An 11,789-nucleotide genomic window follows, 5' to 3' on the forward strand; every position below is an offset into this window, starting at 1 on the left:
TTGATGTTGTGAATGCAAGTGTTTATATATGTGGGTGTATGTATGTGTGTGTATGCAAGTGTAATGTGTGTGCGTATACATGACTGTGTGTGTGTTTGTGCTATGTGTGCAAGTGTTTTGATGTGTGTGTATGCAAGTGTGTATCACTGTGTGTATGTGTGTGTGTGTGTGTGTGTGTGTGTGCTTACCTGCGCACGCTCGCCCGATCCACCGGAGGAGGTCCAATGGAAGCTCCATTGGAGCTCCTCCATGCCTTGAAAGGCATGGTGAGAAAGAAGCGCGCGCGCTGCCCTCTCACCATGTCTTTCAAGGCATGGTGAGAGGGCAGCGCGCGCGCTGCTTTCTCACCTTGCCTTTCAAGGCATGGGAGAGCTCCAATAGGAGCTCCATTGGACCTCCTTCGGTGGATCGAGCGAGCGTGCACAGGTAAGCGCGCGCGCACACACACACACACACACACACACACACACACAGAGTACCTTGTCTTCTCTTACTCCTTCTTCACAGCAAAACTCCACTTTCTCTTCACTCCACTTTCATCTCCTTCTTCAAAGAAAAACTTCACTTTCACTTCACTCCACTTCAATCTCAATTAAAACTCCATTTAAACTTCACTCCACTTTCATCTCAACTACTACTTTTTTCACACACACCATATATTACAAAAATGATATTGTGGTATAAACACTCACACACACACACACACATTCATTCATTTATATATATGTATATACACACACAAAGATATACACAAAATGGATTCATATATATAGTTTTACTAAAAAAATACTATGTTTTTTACACACACACACACACACACACACACACAACCATATATTTAAAAAAATGATTGTATGTGTTTGTGTGTATAAAAAACGTAGCATTCTTAAAGTTAAGTTATGCGCGCACACACACACACACACACACACACACACACACACACACACACACACACAAAATGGAAAAACTATGTGCACAGTTAAATATCTTATGTGCACATACATTCAACTTAAATACACTCAACTTAAAAATATCTTAACTTAAACTATGTGCACATACACTCAATTTTTAAAAATGCTACGCTAAATATATTAACTTAAACTATGTGCACATACACTCAACTTAAAAAAATGCTACGTTGTTTACACACACCCACAAAATCATTTATACATACGCACAGTAATGTATATAACTTAACTAAAATAATTATATACACACACTACCAAAAACACACACACATATATATAAAATGGCAAGATGGAATCATATATATAACTTAACTAAAAAAATTGCTACGTTTTTTATACAAAGCCAGTCATATAGAATGTTATGTTTTTTATACACACACTCACACAATCATATATATATATATATATATATATATATATATATATATATATATATATATATATATACACACACACACACACACACACACACACACACACACAAAAGATGGAGACACTATTAGACTGCATTAAATGTAGTCCTTGAACCACCATTTAGAAATTAAATGGCCCCTCAATTTGATGACATATTCCACTGCACATACATTCACAACCGTCATATATTAAATGCACTTCTTCAATTATGATTTTCATTATTCTTTGAGCCGTCACAAGATTTTATGCAACTGTCTTTTCGTCTATCTACCAATCTTTCACTTTCATTAACCTTCACATCTTTCATTAACTTTCACCAGTTTCATTAACCTTCACTTTATCTTTAACTTTCATTAACCTTCACCACCTTCACTTAATCCACCACAGTTTTCTTGCATCTCCACCCTGTAATCTGTTGCTTGAGAGAATATGTCCAATATGAAAGTAACAATAACTTGGAAGGTTGGTGGTCAGATAGTCAACCACGACATTCAGTTGAAGGGAAACTCATTGTTGCTTAGTGTTTACTATTTGCAAAGTTTACTGCCTCCATCTTACCATTTTCAGTCACTATCTGCTCTTATTGAAAGTGATTGTGGCCTAACAAAAGTCTTGCTGCAACCACAATGGGATATAGAAGGTCATCAGCATTTCTTAATAGATGGTTCTTTTTCGAGCTTGTTTGAGATGCTTCATTCAGACACATTTATACAGGTATCTGACAATGAGAAAGGAAATGACAAAGAGATATCTGAAGATGTTTTAAGCATTGTGCATCTTGAAAGTAGTGGTGACTATATAGGACAGCTCAAAACTCAGTCAATCGTCATTTGGATTCAACAAAATCCAGGGGCAAAAAAGTTAAATGATCTGTTAACATTATGTGGAGCTCCTTTGCAAGTTGCTGAACTTCCACAACATTATGATGGAAATTTGTATTTTGAGTTACCTGCGACTCGGGATAAAACAAAACGAACGACAGGGATGGAACAACGCTTTGATGGTCACTTGTGGACTCGCCCATCTGTGACAACCATGGCAATAGCATGCACAATTCGTTTAAGCCACTGTTTGGGATTCATGCAGTGCAATTATTCAACGTGTCCTCATTATATTAAGGAACAAGAATTAAATAGTAGAGATTTTCATGGATATTTAAACAGACAGGTGAAAAAGGACTACCTTACAATGGAAGAGAATACAACAATAACTTGTCATTATTGTCAGAAGGTTGTTACTTGTGTTGCTGCTTGTCCCTGCAAAATCTATTATGGTTTGCCTAGAGATGGTACAATGTCGCGACTGGCAATACATGTTGGTAAACATTGTCATAATGTTAAGGCAGGAACCTCTAGGGCTGCTATTTCAAGAGTGCGAAAACTGGTAGGTGCAGTACTAAAAATAGAAAAGGGTGGCCCAAGAAAAATTCAAATGTTGGTGGCTCAACAACTTGTTCTTCACTCCTTGATTGGTGAGGAAGCTGAAGCTACATCCGATGTACAATTCAATGATTTTTTGGAAGAAATGATTCCACTGGTTCAAACCAAAGGGTAAGAAAACTCAATTTGGTTCCTTGAATTTGTTAATTTTTTAACTATTATAAATTTAGCCTTCTTGTGATGCATCGTGTAGGTTTTCTTCAATTCTTTCAAAGGAGAGGAAGAGTCAAGGTGCTGTTATTGGGGATGGATATGATAATATTTTATTGCTTCAAAAAAAGTGCATGTTTCCTTTTTTTCATGGGAGTAGATTTCCTGGACAGGGTGAAGAGGATGACAAGTGCTTCCTATTTAAAATGTCCACTAAAGGACCAGGTTCTGGGATTGATCTAGTAAATCGGATGAAAAGAACTGAAATTGGTGACTTGAGAAATGCGTGGGTACATTTTGATTTTACCCATAGAATAGATGGATGGGCAACAATGTCATGCTCAGTTTATGATCCGAGGTAATCTTTAAGTATTTAAATATCTCGTATTTTTTTATCATTAAATAAAAGAAGATGTGTGAAAATGTTTATGTTGAATATCTTGCAGCATACGATCACTACAAATAATTGCTATATGTGAAACTAAAGAGGAGGATGCAAAGACTCAAGTTATTTTTTGGGAGAGCCTTAATTCAACAATGAAAAAGTACGGACATGGTGCAACTGACTTTGCTGGTTTTATGTCTGATGAAGCTGGTGTAAATTGGAATGCTATTCAAACAGTCTTCAATGGCGGGCCAGATAATATCATGGAGAGACGTGAACGATCATGCCTATTTCACTGGGAGCAGAGTCTCCACAAATATGCTAAAAAGTGGATACCTCAACATCTAACAAATCAACACATTGATATGTGTGAGGAATGGAGAGCTTGTAAGACCATTTTGCTTGAATCTCAAAAGGCACTTTCAATTCAAAAGTGGTGGAGACAACATCTATCTACAGAGAGCATCACAAGAGTGAGTAGATGGTTTAAATGGTGGGAGCAACGAATTTCACAATGGGGAGGAATTGGAACAGATGTAAGTACCTTTATGACAATCTATATTTTTAGAAAAATTTCTTTTCATACATGAAATTTATAAATTTTAATTCATGTTTTTTTGCATTTCATAGGGTGGTCTAAGTCCGTGGGAGCGGGCACAAATTCCCAATGTTAATTTATCAGAAAGTGTACATGCCAGTTGGTTAGCAGGTGAAGGTGGAAAGAGAAAAATATCCTTGTATGATGCATGCATAATAGATGTTATAAACTCATATATTCAATGTGCAAAGCGTTTGGGATATACTACTGGGCGTTATATAGGAACGGGTCCCACAATGGAGACCTTGCTTTCTCGAGTTGAATCTCAACAAAATCCAACTCCAACCAACGTGGCCCATCTATTACACGAAGCTGTTGCAGGGACTCCCATGTATGCGCAACCAATTTTGCATGGAGACAAAGAAACAGTACAATGCAAAAAGAGGGGCAGAATAGGAACAAGTAGCTCCCATCGACCGGAATATGTCATGGAATCTAAGCAACGAAACCATCGCGGTCGACCAAAAAAAATCAAATTTGATACCCAAGGACCAGGTATTTCTAACATTCCACTGCAAATTAGTGACAGTGATGATGATATTGGATCTCAAAAAGAAACAACCACACCTTTGTCATCTCAAATAAACAATGTGTTTGAGAGTGATGTGCCACGCACTCAGTGGGTCCTCAGGAGAATGCCCATTCAAAGTCAAAGAAAATGTTTTGGAACAGTAGGGAGAAAAAATTGTGACAATATCTTGCATAGTCGCTCAATTGGTCTTGTTGCTCCATGTATATGGTCCGAAAGAATGTTCAAGGGTAAAACAATCGAGCAATGGTTATGGTTTTGTAATCATGATATTTTGCATACCCAATCAATCAAAAGACAAGTCAAAGATTTACCTCCTGCTCCAAATGTTTGGCCAGTAGCAAGAGGGACAGATATCTCCACACAGGAACTTGCCGCGCTGCATCAGAGTGGATTTCAGACAGAGAATTCAATGGTAAATCCACAACCTCTTGATGGCGACTGCAAAGAAGGTGGTGGCAGCTCGAGGAAGAAAAAGTGGAGGCATGGAATCTCTAAAGAGGCCATGAAGAAATTGGAAGCATGTAATAGTATGACAATTATATTTTTGGATAAAGTGAAAAGGTCTCAAGAGCATGTAATTTTCTGAGTTCTCACTGAAAATAGTTATGAGATTCATATAAAACAGAGTCCAACATGCATGTGTCCGGATTTTCAGAAGCGAGAGAATACCAACAAATCCTTTTTGGCATGCAAACATATGTACTATGTGTACACAAAAGTGCTCGGACTTGAACCTAAGGAGCACATGATTATTCATCAGCCAACCCTCTCACCAATGGACATCGCTTTTATTCTTGGACAACCAAGGAGGATTTCTCCCTCCATTTAATTACAACTGGTTTGGTATGCTTCTTTCACTCAACTAGAATATTGATCTATGATATGAAAGTGTTTTTCTGTATTTATTTTGGTTTATTATACTTGTGATTATTTATCTTGAAAAAACATTGTTTATGCAGCAAAGGATTTCAAATTTCAAGCAAAAGATATGAAGCATCTTGCAAGCTATTTGGGAGCAAATTACTTGCCTTTTAGAGTGACCATTACATTTATGGCGACTATCCTTTTTTGTACTCTAATTTTGATCTTATCCTGTGGTAGTTTGCATATGTACTTACATCCTCAAACTTACGTTGTTTCAAAAAGCAATTTCTTGAGAAAAATAGTATTGTCTCTATCTGGCATTATTTTTGACTTCATCACATTTATATATGCTGTGGATTATATTTAACTCTGAAATTAGTGTTGTCTCTATTTTGCATGATTTTTTACTTTATCGCTTGTTTATATGCTGTGGATTATTTGACTCTGATCACATGTGTTGCGAGCATATTTGACTCTAATGGCATGAGATGTGAAATGGTGATTTTATTTGTTTACATTTTTTCCGTCGTTATGCCCTCTCAGTCTCTCTCTCTCTCTCTCTCTCTCTCTCTCTCTCTCTCTCTCTCTCTTTCTCTGCGTAGTGATATACAACTCTATGATTTTACTTTCTCTCTCTAGAAGAGAAGTCACTCTCTCTCTCTTTCTCAAGGATTTATGATCTCTTCTTCCAATGGTAACTCACATAAATACTATCTCTCTAGAATTTATACTTTCTCTCTCCGTCAACCACACATATATGGAGTCTTATGACGATTGAAAATTACATTAAATAGATACTTTATGCTATGACACATATTTGGTTAAAAAAACTCTAAAGATTGCTAAAATTATCAAAAAAACTTGAAATGAAAAACTCGCAAATGTTAAATCCCCGAGGAAAAGTGTGCGCTCCTTGCCGCACTGTCGAAGCAAGGGACTTGCCAATACACCGTGTGCGAGCCACAAACGGCTCCAAGCACACAACAAGCCTAAACTAGCAAGCTCAAGAGAGCAAAGGGTGTGTCACTCACCGCTCTACGCTCGCCTTCGTGGTGGATTCCTCGCCGCGATGAAGAAGAAGCTGCAGTCGTGCCGCGCTCAACCGCCTCGCCGCCGTCATGCCTTCGTAATGCTCGATCGCACACAAACTCTCCCTCTCTCTCTCTCTCTCTCTCTCACACACACACACACACGATGAGGTGAAGAAGAAGAAGATGGAGATGGAGCAAGAGCACTCTTCTATTGCACAAATGAGAGAATGAGTAAAAATTAGGTTTAGTTGGCTTTTATAGGAGCTCACCCCATTCACACTTGGGCGCCCATGCTTAACCAACTAATCCCTTGAATGTCCAAGTTAAAGTGCGCCTGTCATCGACGATCACTCTTATCCTTTTCCTATTGGTCCGACAAGCCCGGTACCTGACTCTAAATAATACAACGTTTATAGATCATAGGATGTCCGTGTGCCGTGAGGGTTAACATGCCCCCCTTCCTGATGTAGATTCCGTCCTCGGAAGCTATTGAGTTGAAGCTGGTTCGTCGAGGTGGAAGAGCATTTGAGATGAATGTCCTTAGCCTTCTTCAGTCACTGCAAAATCAAACAACATTGGCACAGTAATTGCATTTTCATAAGTGATTAAAAAGCATGTGCAGTTTTAGGTAGACAAATTGATTGGTAAAAGAATTTCAAACAATTTGTCAGCAATGAACATTAAATTGCAATGTAATCAAATGCATAAACAGATGTAAAGGTGAAAAATTAGACAAGTCTGGGGTCGCTAATTTGACGGTCGAAAGGCACTAGAGATCGAATATTAATACCATGGGTAAGCTTCTTAATTATCTGTGGTCAATTAAGCTGTTTAATCGCGAGAGCCAAGTATTCATGTTCGAGGGCTGACTAGAGGCTATATCTAGAAGACCTTGTAGTTAAGCTACCATAAAAGGAATTTCTCATGAAATCATCGCCTGGCTGATTACTTTTTCTTTGACCCCCCAAGGTCTTTTCAGAGTGATTCAATTATGATGTGTGTGCTTATTTTGTATGCCTTGGGTTTTTTGCTTTTCAAGGAAAAGCGCTCACACTGGGAACCTCTAGGGCTCTAGTACCATAGGCGATACATGTGAGTGAAGTACCAATTTAAGCAGGGATTTCTCTTCCAGCTTAAAATTTTACATTGTGGCACTTTGATTTTTTGCTTGTTCATTTTCAGCATTTAAATTTTGTAACTTTGGGGGTCATATAACACTGTTACCCTCCCCAAGCTCATCACATTAGTAAACTCCCTTTATAATACTTAAGCTAAAGGTCACTAGGGTTAAGCCCACTAGAAAGCCCTAGTACATTTCATACAATGCTGCCTAAATCGGATTAAGAACCTAAGTAACCATTGTTTATTAGGAAGGCATTCCCCATGGTATTAAGAGAAGATTTCTAATACCTAGCTTGGTCAAACTAGCTTAGTCGGACTGCTTGATTTTTACCCCTAAACAAGTGATTATGACAAAACATTACATTGAATTAAATGTTTGATAGTAAGCAAATGCGGTGAATATTATGCTACCAATCACAATCAAAGCAGACAAACATGGATGCAAAAAAGATAAGGGCAATGCTAATGGACAAGAAACACCTGTTTGTGTTGATGGTCACGCTTGATTTGAAGTGTGAACGAGAGAAAGGTTCCATGAAGGTCCAAATCCTATCAATAGCAACACGCTCCTGTACACACTAGGAAACAAAAGGAATACCTCCAGGAGGCACATTAGTGGGAAAAGAGATCTTTGCTAATCACTCAACTCTAAAACAGAAACACTCCTATCGTACTAATCTTACCTACCCTCCATCACTCAAGTGATGAGGATCAAAGGTGTTTTATGGCATAGGTTTCTGTTTCACTGTACCAGATGTGAATGTGTAGGTCTGAGTCAATGTTTTGACTTTTATTGTGCATACTCATTTGCGAATTGCTCTTGCTCTTTATTTTTTTGTTTTTTGTGAGTATAAAGCTTTATATGTACATTCCCTAAGATCGGAGATTAAGAGGTCAGGGAGAAAGGTTGAGAGGGAAGCAAGTGAATGATGACTGTCAGCAAACACTCCCCCCTTCCTTGGGTAGATCATACCGTTTGAAATGAGCTTGTCACCCTTTGAAACCAATTGTTCCAGTTGGTAATAGGTGAGGATTTTTGCCAGTAGTTTTCTATTACCCTAGGTGCCTCGTCAAGTTGCAAGGGTGGTAAGGTACTCTCCCAGGATCGAACTTGAAGTGGTTCATCAGGTGATTCTTGAACACTGGGAGGTGTGGATTCTTTTGTAGCTTCATGGAGGTCCACTACTATAGATGGAGGCTGTGTAGAAGCTTTTACCTCTATGGATGTATTACATGAGGAGCTAGAAGCTTCATGGGACTCCCCCATTCCTGAGCTAGGTGGAACAAATCGTTCTTTCTTTGGTACCCAAACTAGCTCGGGAGCGGGTGTGTAGCATTCTGTGATTTTTTTCTTTCCACGATCCTTGATTCGTTTTGGAGCTACGGGATTGGGCTCACTTGGGTCAGGTGATAGGTAAGAGCACAATCTACGTTTTGGCACCCAGATTTGATCATTTCCTTGATAGTAGCCTTGGGCTTCCAATAGTCATTTAGGGATCCATCGCAACATTTTCTTACTTTTCTTGGAGCGAGTGGTACGTTTCTTACAAGGCTTCTGTTTTTTAGCACTAGCTATGGTCACTAAAGAAGCTTTAGGGACCCACTTGTATGTTTTCTTCGTTACATTAGGATGAGTCTTGTCGGAAGCGATATGCATTGCTTGTAGCATATTTAAGGGTACAGGTATTTCATCCCCCTCAGGTGTGACCCAAGTGGTTCCTCTATTTCCCCAGGTATCTATGGTTGCAGCTAGGTGTACCCAGTCTACGTTGTCCGACTCAGTCATCCCAGGTAGGATATCCATATAAGGAGAATCTTGGCCAATGTCTGTATCCTTCTTACAAGTGTAACAATATTGTAGTGGGGCCGAGTGAACTGTGGTGTCAAAGCGATGATCAATAATGGTTTTACTCCCTAAGGAGTGTACCTTACCAGTCACCAAATCCACTCTAAGGACAGAGTCTTGGAATTCCAAATAGACATGATTTTTAGACCAATCATGAACCATTTGTGCTTCCCTCATGAATGGTCGTCCTAAAATCATTTCATATGACATAAGGTGTTTAGAGAAATCCATTACAATGAACGTATGTCGTACCTTGTGTCCTAGAACTTTGATCTTAAGATCCTTGAGCATCCCCATAAGTTTGGCTATGGTACCATTTGCCATCTTTACCACAATGTTAGTAACACTGAGGCGGGGTTTTCACATGGATTCCCAACAATCTTTTGTAACGATGCTAACTCCCGCACCACCATCAAGAATTCCCTTTATAGTTAATCCCTTGGTAGTGATGGGTAGGGTCGCATTAGACTCGTCGCCTTCAAAATACTGCCCTAATTCGTTAATGGGTACCTCAATCACAGACTTGTGTCCATCTAAGTCAAGTGATTGCACATGATTTTCCTCATCAATCATAATCGAGTCAGGCCTATTTGGTTGCGCAAACTGCGGTAATCCCGTTCGTAGCTCTCCGTTAAGGAATGCTCGAAGTGCAAGGAATAACTCAGGATCTCCATACAACTTTGCTATGATCGTGGTTCGGACCTCAGAAGACATGAAGTCCACTAGTTTGGCAACATTCATTGGCGTTTTGCAGGGTGTAGGTCCTTGACTAAGAACTGGTGAGGATGGAATCTCATATTCCTCAATGGGATCAGGTATTCCTTCGTTAAATATCCTTTCCAACAAGAAAGGTGTATGCTCACTTTCTGATGTCCCGTCCTCACTCCCTTCTTGGATGATACTAGATATGGCTAACGGTCTATGGTTCATGTTGGGTGGATGAACTTGCGTGGGAAACACTGTGTCATGAATTTTGACATGCATGGGTTCTGGTTCTAGTTTACTTTGAGTCTCCTCCACTAAACCTCTTAGATGTTTCACCTGCTTAATCGCGTCTACTGGGTTTGGGTACGTCCCAATCTTCTTTTTACGATTTTTCCCTTTTTGCCCCTGCAGTTTATCTTGGGGGTCTTGGATTGGATTTGGAAACACTTGTGGTGTTTTCAGAGGCTCTTTATGATTTTCTCTTATTCGGTTTTCATTTGGTTCCATGTTACGGTTTTCTGTGTCGGTCTTTCCCCTTGTGGTATTGGTTCTAGTCTCCATTGTCTCGATTGAATCTGAATCATCCTCGAGGTCATTCATATACACGGGGTCATCTCCTGTTCCTATGTTTGTTTTGGAACTTGGCTTTGAATTTTCCGTATTCTGCGACTTCTTCCTTCGTGTCTTCTTTTTCTTTGCTTGGATAATTGACGCGGTATCTCTCTCTTCGAGGATATGGCCTGGCCCTTGAAGCATGGACCGTGTAATCGCATAAGCGGGTGCAACGGGTGGTATTGGCGATGTCACACTAGCAATTTTGACCAAATTCAGGGGTGTGATTTTAGGCGCATTTGGGTTATAGGGGCATTGGGCAATCAAGTGATCTATGCCACAACGATTACATGTGAGTATTGGCATTGCAGACGTGCTCCCTTGATTCACTTGCATCTGTGCAACATTCTTTTGCAGCCTAATAGGGCACTCCGCTACTCGATGTGGTCCACCACACTTGTAGCATTGAAGAGGTGGCCTCCTAGCCTGGGTGTTGATATTTTGACCTCTGGATGCGAGAGCAGCAGCTTGATAAACCGGCTTGACTTGCCCCCAACAATCTTCCATGTAGTATATAGGACACTCTTCCAATGTATCAAGTCCGTAGGCAATACTAGTGTCTATTTCCTCCTCACAGCCATCTGGATAAGCATTTGATGGCTCGCAACCCACTTGGTTCATAGGGGCGACTCTTGGATGCGGGGGCTGCGGTCCTAGCACAAGAGGTGGTAGCGGTGTAGCTTGTACAACATTTTGAGATCTAGGGACCATGTGTTGCGGTAGTTGCTCAACAGGTGGAGTAGGCATCAATACAGGAGCTCGAGGCGCATCCGTCCAGGCTACAGGTGGTCTATTTGACATCATACGTTTGATCATTAAACAATCCTTAGCTTGGTGACCATACCTACCACATGCGTTGCAAGTTCCATTAAATTTTACTCTAAACGTAGGGCACTCACTAGTGCGATGTGGACCTAAGCAAATGGAACACCATTGTTGCTCCCTTCTTGGATACATGTGACTATTTTGAGGGGGTCGATTATCCTTAAGAGACTCTTGGATTGCCTTGGTGAGGTCTGTCAAGAATGTCTCAAATACCTTTGGCTCATTGGCAATGGGCTTTGCAGTCATGGGTTCATACTCAATGGCTTGTGAGCTAGTGGATCTCGTGTCAGTAGACACC

Source organism: Adiantum capillus-veneris, chromosome 12, assembly GCF_014529385.1.
Source record: "Adiantum capillus-veneris isolate H3 chromosome 12, ASM1452938v2, whole genome shotgun sequence".
NCBI lineage: Eukaryota > Viridiplantae > Streptophyta > Polypodiopsida > Polypodiales > Pteridaceae > Adiantum > Adiantum capillus-veneris.